The sequence below is a fragment of the Triturus cristatus genome, chromosome 9 (assembly GCF_964204655.1).
Source record: "Triturus cristatus chromosome 9, aTriCri1.1, whole genome shotgun sequence".
Classification (NCBI taxonomy): Eukaryota; Metazoa; Chordata; class Amphibia; order Caudata; family Salamandridae; genus Triturus; species Triturus cristatus.
Window position 1 is genome coordinate 612894069 of NC_140592.1, and position 13516 is coordinate 612907584.

The 13516-nt window shown below is 44.5% G+C and overlaps 1 protein-coding gene across 9 annotated transcripts in view; it reads left to right on the forward strand.

The window, feature by feature from the left end:
* Positions 1–13516, forward strand: part of LOC146798382 (leucine-rich repeat and fibronectin type III domain-containing protein 1-like protein) — a 2623090-nt gene that overhangs the window by 2387926 nt on the left and 221648 nt on the right. The gene's annotated exons all lie outside the window — the stretch shown is intronic.

Consider the following 13516-nt stretch of genomic DNA (forward strand, 5'->3'; position numbering starts at 1 on the left):
GGGGTTGAGGCGGGATCAGTCACAAAGCCTGCCATGATATTGAATCTTCCCCCTTCTCCACCTTCTCTTTAAAGTCACTGGCCTGTTGGAAAGTGTCTTTATTCAATATGGGCCAGTCTGCCTCTGTCGATGTTGATCAACAATTTGTCATATTCCTCTTGCCTTCAGATGTGCATTCCCTGCTTTTATAAACTTGAAATGCAAACTGTTCTTACAACTCTTATAAAAAGCCTTCTAGACAGACACACTATGTTGCGATGCAGCACGCACTACGAAATTCGCTTTATTTATTTAATTGTTTACTTACCTCCAATTATCCATATTCCGGTTTTTAGTACCCCCCACCCTGCCCCTCCCCCACCCCGCCTTTCTGCCCAACGGAACTCCCTCCACGGGCTGCGGCTGCCATCAGAGGACTAACACTCCGGTGTCCCTTACAAGTACATTCAGATGGCGAGCCACTGACAAGGTTGATGTCCCGTGTCAGCGCGTTCAAAGGCCGGGCCCCTGATAGGCTTTACCATGCCACGCAGCTCCACTGCTCCTGCTGAGGGGCTCCTGTTCAAATGCAAATTCACCATGTGTGGTGTCTTTGGGAAGGCCAATACGCCCGACTTATAAGTGAAAATGCAGGCCAGACATTTCAGCTTTGCCCGTGCTTGTTATCTCTTGTAAAGCCACCCTCTTATTTTCGATGCTTAGATGGTGGGCCCTGGTCTCAATTTGAACCACTAGCTTGCTTGGCTGAATCCCCTTCGACCATTGGCTTAACCCCTTGAGTGCCCCGCCCTTTCCCCCTCCTGTGCCGGCCCTTTCATTAGCGGGCGGGGTCCATGACGAGATAGTCTCGTCATGGGCACAGCGCAACCGCGCTCCATGACGAGACTATCTCGTCATGGGCACAGAAGGGGTTAAAGCAGTGTCAATCACATCTTGGATCAGCCCAGTGGCATATTTTAGTCTCACCGTCATGCTGTTGCCAATTTGGCTGTATTCTTCCATCTGTGAAGAAACAATTTGGAATGCATACAGGACTATTATTTATTTGAAAAGTACTTTTTTTCTCACATTCTCTTTTTTACCTCATACTTGCAGTCTATAGAAAAGCAAGCTTTTTAAACATGTTTAACTGAAAAGCACATTAGTTCACCTTATGGGCAAAAAATGAACTGCTGGGGACACCAGTCATTCCTCTGATGACTTTCTAAAGGGACAGCATTTCGGAATCTTGATCAACCACATTCAGCCATCTCGCATCTGATCAGATTAAGCACGTGCGACTCCCCACAATGAGAAGAGGATCTAGAAAAAGATGTAAGGCAGACTGAAAGAAGTTGGAGTAAGTCAATTGGTCAAGGAATTCGGGGGTACTGTTGCTTTAAGGACACCCTTTGAATGTTTGTTTGCCTGAATCAAAATCCTTTGAAATAGATCTATTATGGAGCTCTGAAGGCGCTCTTCTCTACAATTGCTGCTTTGTGAAAGCAGAAGTGTACAGTCTGACAGAGATGGAAGCCCCGCGTGGTCACTGGAGTGTCTGAAGAGCTTGGACTGTCCCTCTCGGGCCCTGCTTCTCGTTAGTAGCCGTTGCCTCCATTCAGCCGTAGCTGACCTTTAATATTTCCACAACTGGAAAAAACTGTCTTTGAAAAAAGACTGTACAAGAAAAGAAAATAGCTGGTTGGTTCCAGGGTCATGTCGGATCTTATGCGCCAGCCCCACTTCCTAACTCAACCACACCACAGAATGCCACTCCCTCCCTCACTTACATAGCCACCGTCCCCGTGGAACTTGCAGAACTAACACAGAGGGAAAATCTGGAAGAAAAAGACAAAAAATACTGTTAAGATAAAAAAAATCCCACCATGCTCCAACCTGCAGCAGTAAACACGCTTGGAAACAGTCAACATAGAGGTCTCACGATGACAGAAAAAAACACCCAGGAATAGAAAATGTCTGTCATCCAGGTCAACCTTTGATGATTTATGTCTAATGTAAAGTGTAAGCAGTGCACAAAATGGTATGGCAAATACAAAAATTAAAATAGCAGTTGCATGTCACCTGATTACGAGTAGGCTGGTAATTACAGCATTTAATAAAAATCTATGTGTTCAGAATTTATTGTATCAGATGCGATAATTATCGCCCACACCGGGGTTTTGGAGGATAATGCAGTGCTTATTTAGTAAAATAATAAGTGCGAGGGCCCTGACCAGGAGGGCACTGCAGCTTGCACCTCCCATTGCCCCTGTCATCACTGTCAATGACAGTACCAAAACACTACTAACCATCTCTCTGGCCAGCAAGTGCGACATTTCAGATTATTCCAGGTCCCCAAAGCTGAAGTAATGACTAGGGAGCAGGTATTAATAATTTTTTATGTATATTGTATACATAAACAACCATTGTACTGCTCAGCTCTAAATTAGAAGAGCAGTGCCACCCTGTGGCAGACTGTCATAAGTGCAGTGTGGACAATTAAGTGCCAGTGCTGAGCACCAGAAACCACCGACTCAAATTAAGCACTGGAATAACGTGGCACTTGCTGCATAGCACACCACCATCCACTTGTACCTGTAACTACCAGGTCTTTTCCGCTTGTTAAATTCTGGCAGGTTTAAGCTGCCAACATTTTTTTACTGGGTACGATCTTTTTCTCACCTGATAATTACCATGTGCGATAAACAGTGCTCTGCTTTTAATTGCTAACCCTGGGCAAGCACCTTAACAAGTCACTTGTGAGCAAAGTCAAAATGGAAGAGAGCAGAAAACAATTCAAATGAGATTTTGTATTGGGGTTGTTCTACATGAGGTGACTAGATCAAGTTTTTGAAGATGCAGTGAGTGGGCAGAGTTTATTTTCTGGGTGTAATATCAACAACAACATGGGAGAAACACAATGCAGTTGCAAGTGCCTAGATTTTCTGAATGAGCCTACCTTTCTCATAATAGTGGTGAGAGGAAACCAACCCTGAAGCCGTCAAAGATAGAGCTACCAGATCGTACACATTGTTAAAGAAACAAGCACCTATTATGTCTGTACTTAAACAGGGCCGGCTTTAGGGTGCTGACCTCGGGGGGCGCTGAGTTTTCAAATATATTATGGATTTAAAAGCACCTGTTGCAGAGTTCCTTACCTTCAGCAATCTTAAGGCAACAAAAAAATGGTGATTCATGGACCTGCTGAAGAGAGCTGGCAGTTTTGTCTAATTGAAGTTTTGACTTATCATATAATAGTGAAGAGGGTTAATGTACCTGCTGCAAAGAACGTGTACCAGGCAGATCAGAAAGCTGAATATAATGTTGATAGCTCAGTGGGTTACTGCTTTTGTCAGAGAGGTGTTTATTTACTTGCAGTTTAAAAAGTTACAATCCTAGCGTAGATCAGTGAGCTATTAACTGCCATCAAAGAGCTGCATACAAACTGCAAGGAATAGGTTATAGCGTTATGATTTTTTCTCCAGTCTTTCATTACCCTAATGTTGCTAAAAAGGGTTAATTTGGGTAAGAATTCATTCTTATTGGTAAGGTCAACCCAACAATGGTTTTACGTTTTAAATCCTGAGTTCGTGCTGCTCCAGACCAAGCACTCTTAAACTAGACTGCCTACCAGTACGGATGACGTGACACTTGCACCATATGGCCCCAGGGACATAACTCAGGCCCCCGCGATGCAAGGGGCCCCAAGCTCCAGGGGGCCCCCTCAGCACAACACTCTGGCTGCAGAGCTCCTGATTGAGCCCAGAGGGGGCCCCTCCACGTGCCTTGCAGGGAGGCCCGCTCAAGTTTCGTTACGGCAGTGTGTAGTCTTCTGTCTTATGTAACATTTCCTATTCACTGATTTACACACCTATGATCCATTGTTCCTTTACAATGTGTGTGATGTAAAGAGCTCGGAAACCCTACACTTAGTAGCACTATAAAAAAAAGCAATGCATGCGAGAGAGAGGGGCTATACGGAGACCAGAGGCCCTGGTGGATGGTGGTAGTGAGGGAATGTGTGGAGGAGGTGATCATTGGGGGTGTCAATAAACATTGCCCCACCAGCGCTAAAGCCAGCCCTGTAGTTAAGCACATGAGAAAAGAAAAAGAGGCAATCTCAACACACATAGAAGCCATAGCCATTTGCACAAAAACAAGATGACACCTATGGGCTTATTTGCAAGCCCCTTGTGCCACCGGTGCGTCACTTTTAATATGTGAAAAAGTGACGTATCGTAAAATGCAATTTGCTTTCTACGTGCTGTCCATGTTTCTTAAAGGGAGTGGAGCTGCATTCCGAAAAATTAATGGCAGGCACGGGGAGGACATTTGGGGAGCATGCAGTGGTCCTCTGAAACACTATCTGCTCCCCAAAAGTATGCAGCTGTCATTCTCCAAATAGAAGCTGTCCATCACAGAGGTTTTCTGCTTTGTGGATCTAGAACACCTGCTTTAACACAGTTGCCCCAGGACCCCGCGAGCATAGGGGCCCATGCTAATCTTTGCACAGACCAGAATTGTTTGTATTAATTAATCTTTGCTGTACAGCGTGTTTTTTAAATGTCGAAACACTGATTTTGGTCCAGTAAATATGTTTGTTTTATCGATATTTTGCATTTTTAATTCTGTGAGTGGTTGTGTAGGCAGGGCCCTGTGCTCTTCTTTGCCCGGGGGCCTATTATGCTATGAAGACGGCCCTGCTTTAACGGTCAGTGTCTGATCAATGGTGTGCCTCTACAGTTGTGGCTGCAAACTATTAACACATTGCATTGTGAAGCAGATCGCAGGGATGGTGTCCATGCTCATATCCCCACTACCAACTGGACTGCAAGAGTGGTAAAGGGTACTTTGTGATTCAGAAAGAATGCCCCAAGTTGCCATGTACCTTTAGTACATTGCGACCTTACATTTCTGTAGTCGCAAAGCCTGTTATTTTGTAAACAGCAGGTTTTGCAACCGCAAAAAAAAACCCTTGTACGTTTTGTCCAAGATTTCCTAAGCACTATTTATAATTTTAAGGACCTGAGCTAGGTTTCTCAAACCACACAACTGGTTAGGTTGAGCCTGAGCCAGCTCGCATGCGCTGCACTGCGAGGCTTCTTGTGTTTACTCCGTGTGGGTCTGACTCCTCCCAAACATAGGATTGGCTTTTGCATGTGTCTTTCAATACCGAAAGCAACCAAAAGGCTAAAGGCGGGCGCATGTTCCACCTCTTTTTTATTGTTCACTCCCACAGCGTTTTTTCTCTTGGGAGTGAGCAGCGGCGCGCAGGGTGGCAGCTGCATTACTCGTGAGTCAGGTTACACACAACACGCCGTGCTTTCTCTTGTTTTGTTTATTCAGGCACTCTTTATTTGGCATGGAATGGGCCTCGTCGCCTGTGGCTGGCCCCTGACCATGCTCATTTCCCCTTAAGCATATCCGCGATATGCCAGCGTGACCCAATGCCGTGTTGCCATTGCTCCCGCCCCCTCCCGTTGTTGGTGTTCAGCACCTCCCCGGTAAGTGTATTTTTGGAGCGTTTGGGTTGTTTTAATGTGTCTCCATTCACAGCCCCAATACTATTTGTTGTCTGTTTCAGGTGTAAGAGGAGTGGCTACATTCAGCCTGGGTTTATTTCTCAAGTAACTTAGCAAAAAAAGATGTATGCACCAAACCCACCTCAATCCTTGTTGGCAAGAACATAAAAGGAAAGTATTATCAGACAAATAGCGATAAACCTTGCACCAGCTTCACAGAGTGTGAGGATTTGCCAAATGCCCGTGGTACTGCCCTTGAACAGCATTTCGGGGGGCACTCTTGGTTTGGGAAGGGCAGGGGGTGAAAAGTCCCGCAGCAGGCCGCGATAAGCCAGCTGTGTCATCCTGGCTCTGTTCCGGGATTCCAGTGCCGGGATTTGCGCACCGCTTGCTGCTCAGTGTGTTTGAATGTGGGGTCAGGTTGTGGCGGTAGATATTGTGTCCACTTTATGCTCTGGCTCCGCGGGCTTCTATAGCCACCTGTACGCACTCACTTGCCAGCTTGGAGTTTTGGTTTTCCAACACATCGGAAGCGGGTCATCCGATGAAAGCTGGAGGTAAAGAAGGTTCTGGGCTGGGGTATTGTGGTCACCGGGTCTGGTGCTTGACAGACACGTTGCTGGACGCTGTCAGAGAGGGGGAGGAAGGGGCTACACATCCTGCTTAAGAGAGACCGGCTTTGTGCAGCATGTTCCTGTAGTGTTAGACAGAAATTGTTGCGGGGACTGCTTCTTAATAAAAGAGCGCTTTTCCCCTCTAGTTACTCACACTGCACTGAATTGAAAGTCACTGTTTTAGTTTCTCTGTGCCTCATGTATTGTTACGGATGGAAACAAGTATGCATCTGAGTTTGCTAAGAACTTTCCTCCATGTTTATAAATGTAGTCTTCCTCTCTAAGTGCGAAATTTCCACTTTCGGTGAACACTTACACCTTTTTGCTTCTGCCGCACTAACTACCCCTCAGTGCAGCGTAAGTCAATTAACAAACGCACGAAGTTCTGAGCCATGTTACTGTCAACTTGCCTGGGTCAGGCCAGGACTGGCCGTAGCGGGCACCGGGCAATCCCCCGGTGCGCCGCACGGGTGGGGGCCGGTTTTGGGCCCGTGGGGGCCGTTTTTTTACAGGGCCGTTTTTTGCAGTATAGCTGCAAAATCGGCCCTGTAACAAAATCGTCCGAAAACCGGCCCTGGCAAAGAGCTCGGCGGCACCCCCAAGCCCCGGTGGGCCGTCCGCGCACTTTGCCAGGGCCGGTTTTGGTTCCCAGTCCGGCCCTGGGCTGGGTGCAGCGTTTCCCTACGTTTTATTTCTACAAGTGAATTCTCACAAACACCTGACGGGTGCTGGAGATATATTCAAATATTGAGCTGGTCACATGCTGCTGTTTTTATAGCTCTGAAGCCAGCAGCAGAGAGAAGCGTGCTCTCTGCCTGCACCTTTGCCAGCCCCTCTCCCTCCCTCTTTGGATTCTCGGACAGCCCTTTGTGTCTCTGGCTCCCGTCATGTGACCTCTCTCCTCACAGCCAGACAGCAGCCCTCCCCCAGAAAAGTCCAAACAACTTCGTTGCACTCATGCAGTTTTCTCAGCAAGTGAAGGCTGCCCAATCTACATGATTTTAGGAGCTTCTCTCAACTGACCCCATCTCACTGCCGATCATAATCTCATCCCCTGAACAAAATCTCATCTGTTCACAACTCACTGCTGCTCACCCTATCCTCAATAGTTCTCATCTGGTCACATTTTGCTTTAATGTCCACATCAGCACAAACACCTTATAATTTCTAAATTTTTTGCAATTTCTCACTCCCATCGTCACTCTCTTTGCCTCAAACGTGGTTCCCCGGCTCCCCAATCAGTAGCTCTGGCCATTACACCACTTCCCCCATCCTCGCCAATGTATCACTACCAATTGCCTTGTTTGTCAGTCGGGCTTAAGACGTCACTGCTTTTTTGTGTGTTCTTCTTGCTAGCCATCCCAACACTTGGGGCTCGCTACACCCTAAGTGGCTGTCCCTGGACACCCACCTGTTTTTGGCCTGGTACAATAAGGCCAAGTTTGGGATATTCCTGCACTGGTGAGTCTTCTCTGTACCCTACTTCGGCTCCAAATGGTTTTGTGTGGAACTGGGCAGGCGAGCACAAGCCAGAGTACATAAACTTCATGAAACAATGCTGTGCCCCAGAGGCCACGTACGCTGACTTTGCACCCGGCATCACCGCAGAGTTATTCAACCAGGACATGTGGAACAAGCTCTTCTTGACTGTGGGGGTCAAGTGACTGTGGGAAAGTAGTGAGGGTGCTGGGACAGGTGGAATACAATAACCCAAACACTCTGGTTACTCTGCTCACACCCTCAGCATCCACATACGTTTACAGTTTACATGCATGCAAATGTGAAAGGGAGCATTTCGCACAGCAATAAGTAGCATGCGGAAGAGGCAAGCATTTCGTCATAAATCAGACTGCATAACTCAATATATAGCAATTGTACAGCTAATCAATACCTAGCAACATAATACATAGGATAATGTGCTGCATACCTAAACGCTCAGACGGTCCCAAAGCCGAGACCTATTGGCTATGCCAATGCTTGTTTATCAAAGAGATGATGGATGGTGGTGACGGAGCTGCAACATTCATGTGCTTTTAGCATTATTGACCTTGGAGCAATCATTAATGTTATGTATTGTCTCTACCTTCAACAAAAACCAAGGCACCGCTCAGACAAAGCACCACAAAATATATTGCAGGCGCGTGCCTCCAGTAACATTCCCCCCCCCCATAGCACTGTGGTAGATGCAGTACTTGAATTTTATATTTTTCAATCTTTATTTAAGCTGTAAATCATGGTCCATTTCAAAAAGGTAATCTCATTTCATTTAAATGTAAACATTTAGTACAGTTCCATTTTCACTGAGGTAACCTCCTGACAACATGGCGTTGCAATTACATTAAACAAAAGCATGTTTGTGACTATGGCCCTTGATCACTATAGCTGTAACCCAGTCCTGCACATCAAATAAAGAGAGCTGCTCCTCAGCCAGGGAGATGGTGCTGAACAGGTCTCGCTTCTTCTTCTCAGCTGTAATTCTGCATTAATCAGGGGTGTAACGCCAAATGATGGCATGCAGAATATATTGAGGGGGCCCCAGAGACTCCTATATGTCACAGATATTGGGTGAATGAGAACCCTCTGAAGGTAAGGGGCCCTGCTGCACCACAGGAGTCCAGGGGCATGTGTTACGTCTATGCTGTCAATCAAAAAATGAGATGTAGGCTCTGAAGGAGACCTAACTGGGAGCTACAGCCTACAGGTTTCTCTCCACTACTTTAACAAGTTTGTAAGAAATGCACCGATTGTGTTTCTTTCATTTTTATTTGGAGTTCAGGATTCTCCGTTGTGGCCTGAAGTCGGCCACGTACGTTTATCATGTCGTTAAAGATCCATGGCCGGACTGACCATACCGGGCATCGGGAATTTTTTTCCTGGAGGCTGGAAGGGTGGGGGCCAGTTTCGTTACTGGGGGCCGTTTCTGTGGCAGTGCAGCAGTTTTGAAAACACCCCCTGCAGACTTCCTTGTATAGCCAGTGGTTTTCAGGCAATAAGATAAATCGGGTGCCTAATGTACCCGCTGTAGAGAGATTTGAGTGTTGTCTAGCAGCAGTTTTGACTAATCCGAAGTAGAACAGAGGGTTAATATGCCTGCTTGAAGAACGTGTACCATGCAAATCACAGAACAGTATTTTATGTGCATAGCTTAGTGGGTTACTGCTTTGGGCACAGAGACCCTTTACTTACTGTGCCGTTCATAAGTTACAATCATAAGCTAGCACGGTAAGCCAATAAGGGGAAATGTCCATTACAATGCAGGCATTACAACGCAACTTTTACAATGCAGGTGACATTACATCGCATGCCATTACAATGCATGTGGCATTACAACGCATGCCATTACAACGCATGCCATTACAATGCATAGTTAGGTAAGTAATGCAGGTAATTGCGGTAAGTTTTTATTCTTGATTATTTTTTATATTGTGTTTTTTTAGGAAAGTAATAGTTAATAGTAATATTATTATTATTTTAATAATTTTTTTAAATAAATGTATATCATCTAAATAAAAGAAATGTATATGTTTGTGTTGGGTAGTGTATTAATACTCATTTGTTATTTTTATTCCCTGAGTATTTAAAAAAAAAATTGTTTAGTTAAGTTTTTAAAATATATATCTATAACATAATATATTTATAGAAAATATATTATATGTGCTTTGCACTTATTCCCTTGGACTGGAAGTATGATGAAATAGTTTTGGGGAGGGGAGTGTATTATTACTCCGATATTAATTTTAATACTTGAGAATTAAATTATATTTAGTTTTAGTCATAGTACATTTTAAAAAATAGGTTTTTTAAAAATAAATAAAAAAGGATTAGGCACCTATCCTCTGGGATGGGTTGCATGGGAAATAGGGGTTTTGGGCGGGGAGTGTATTAATACTCACATATTATTTTTAATACTTGGGAACTAATTGATATTTATTTATAGTGATAGAATTAGTTTATATTAATATACTTGAGAATTAATAGAAATTGAGTTTTACTATTAAATAATTATTCCAATGCTTTTTTAGTAATATTAATATGTGTTGTAATGGTATGCGTAGCGTTAGTATGCATTGTAATAGAATGCGTTGTAATGGTAGCTTTAATGTATCTTAATGAACATGCGTTGTAATGGCATGCGTTGTAAAAACATGCGATGTAATGGTAGTTGTGTTGTATTAACTGTGATGTAAAAGTATTCGTTGTAATGGTATGCGTTGTAACATCATATATTCGCCAATATGTGTCATCAAAGAGCTGTATGCAAACTACATGGTGCAGATTAGAAAGTTATGTTTTTCCCCAAGTCTTTCATTATCCTAATGCTAAAAAGGGTTTTTTGGGTAGAAATAAATTCTTATTAGTAAAGCCAACCCTAAAAAACTGTGCTACGGTTTGAATCCTGAGCTTGTGCTTCTCCAGACTATTCACTCTTAAAAAATGCTTACCAGAATGGATGGAATTTGAATGATACACCTTGAAGTCACATTTGTCTTTTATAACATTTTCTATTCACTGATTTACACAAGTATGATTCATTGTGTCTGTATTTGTGTGTGATGTAAACTGCTCACCACTCTACACTGGAATGAGAGGTGCTCTAAAACAAATGAAATTGAAATGGGGCTGTGGAGAGATGAGGGGCACTTTCAGAGGAAAATATTGAGGGAATCATTGAAGAGCCCCATCAAAGACTGTTGTATCCTGGTGCACTGTAAGGGCATAATTTATTATGCTTTAAAAACTAATAAAATTGAATATATAATGAAAAATGTGTTTTAGAATGCACCATTTTTGTCCAAACTTTCTGGAAGGAGATCCTCTCCCCCCCAAACCCTACTTGTCGTGGTCAAGCTGGATTGCTGTGCTCGCTGCACAATGCACCATAAGGGGCTGGTCTGACAACATTTGCCAGGTCTGCTTTGGTTTCCCAGTCTGGCCCTGTATGGATCCTAATACTGTTGACCTTTCCTAACACTGTCATGGTGCCAGACTGTCCCTGAGAACGGTCAGCATATTAGTAACTAATTTGTTGCAAGGCAGCAGTATTAGTTCTAAGCAGAGCATCCTGTCAAAGAGTGGCCAGCTCTGTAAACTTTGATAGAAAATAAATAAGTGTCACCGTTTCTCTTTTGTCTGCACCGAAAGTTTGACAGCTGTGTCATGGCTCAGGTCTCTGTTCAATATAACAGTGGAGGCTCCTTTGCAATGGCAGAGCAGCGTCGCCCCACTGCCTGGCACAGAGCCAGCAAAAGCCAGATCTAAGCCAGCATGTGCAGGGAGGGGCGGGGCATGGGAGGGTGGCGGAGGAGTGTTTGTGCAATCCCTAAGTGCTCCTGTGTTTTTGGCCGGCCGTCTCATGCTGACCAAAACACACATACGGACTTGGGTTCCTCGAGCCCGGCTGCATACAGCAGCCGGACTGGAGAAGGCCCACAGACTCCATGACCTGAGAAGGGCATCTGTCCTGCCTGCTCAGGCCAATCCCCATGCTGCTCTGTCTAGGAGTCTGTCCCATGGGCTGCTGGGACCCAGAAAGAGGCCAGCAGGAGTGACGCAACGGACTGCGGTGTCAGCTGAGTTTTGGTATTTTTTTATTATTAACATGCCCCTGTGCGCCCTCCCCCTGCACCCCCCACCCACCTCACCACCCTTTGTTAATAGCCGCCGCCACTACAATATAATAAAACCTCACTAGTGCTTCGAGTTACCTGCAGCTTATTTCAGTGGCACTTCTTGAGGCACCTTCTGCTAGCTTAATGTAATGGATTGTCATATGAACTGAAAACATTGTAAGTCCGATATGTCAAACCCCATTACGGCTGGAAACCTGACAGACTGCTGTTTCTCATCTTTGTTCCGACTTGCCCGTTTTCTAAACTCATTATGCCCTATTTTTTTTAAGAATGTTTCCACAATTTCCGTCATTATTTGGGGTCACTCACAATTTTCCTTTTAGCTTATTTTGTCTTATACATTTTTATTTTCTCAACATAGGCTTGTGGTGAACTTTTTAGATTCTCCTTTCTTAATTACATAGGAGCTTATTTACAAGACCCTTGCGCCACCGGTACATCACATTACGGGACGCACCGGCGGCGCAACCTGCTGACCGATATTTACAAGGACACGTAAAGCCACCCTGCATGGCTTTACATGTGCTTGTAAATATCGCCACTTCTCACGCAACACTTTACATGTAAGGGGCGTGACATGGGTGTTGCTGTGGGTGTTCCCACGGAAAACGCATGTATTCTGATGCATTCCTGCACAATGATGAGAAATGTTTACATTTCTCCTTGTTTTTTTCCTCTTTCAATGCATGCTGCATTTTACAGCACACATGGAAAGAGAAAACCACCTCAATTGATTGTTTTTGTGAAGGAAGGTGTCCCTTCCTGCACAACAACAATCTCCCCACGACCCAGGCATCCTTGCAACATGGCAGTCGATTGTGCACCAGCACAGGGGAAAGCACAGGGATGTGACATATAGTTGTAAATACGTTGCATCCCTGTGCTTTGAAAGTGACTCAGTGCAGCACAGCCAATGGCTTGCGGCATGCACAGAGTCACTTTCATTGTAAATATGGCACATAGTTGTTTCACTGTGCTGTCGTACATAACTGCGCCACACGTTCTCTGGGTTTACCTTGCTACTCCAGCCTATATATATCAAATGTAAGTGGAGGAATCCTTATTGGAACCACTTTACCCACGTAGACTGAACTTTGGTACATAACATACAGGCCAGTTTCTGATTTGGTCCATAGACATTATTCCCTTTGCATCTTCAAAGTTTTGCCAGTGACCAGTGGATTACTACTTCACAAATGGCCTTAACACAGGTGAATGTCCCCAGGATAAGCATCACCTGTGAATCACAGAAAAATAAACACAACACAGTTTGTGATCGAACGCAGTATATTTAAATAGGAAATGGCCACTGACCTCAATCTATCGTGAAGGTACGTAGTCACTGTGGACTTGCAAACCCACCTCAAAGGTCTGCTTTACACACATTTCTGCCTCAAAGGCTTTTTCATAAGTCTGCTGCAAGTCAACTTACATAACCAATCCTCAAATATCTTTTGCAGACAAGTCTCTATGATTTACTATGGCTGTTCCAATCTCAGTTGATCTCGATTCTCCTCACTGGAATGGTTCCCAATGTGATCACCGATGTTTACCCCAACCCAAAATGGAGGCACAGTCTAGAACATAGCAACATCATCATCACTAAATTTTAAATGGACATTGGCAGTCCACTTATTCTATTTAGCAACTGGGCCCACTATCATTCTCAGTAATCTGAATCTGGTTACTAGGTTACTAGCAGCTAGGGAGTGATGCATTGCTCCAAAATGGTGAAATATGGCTGTAATGAAAGGTAGGGACAGCAAAATGT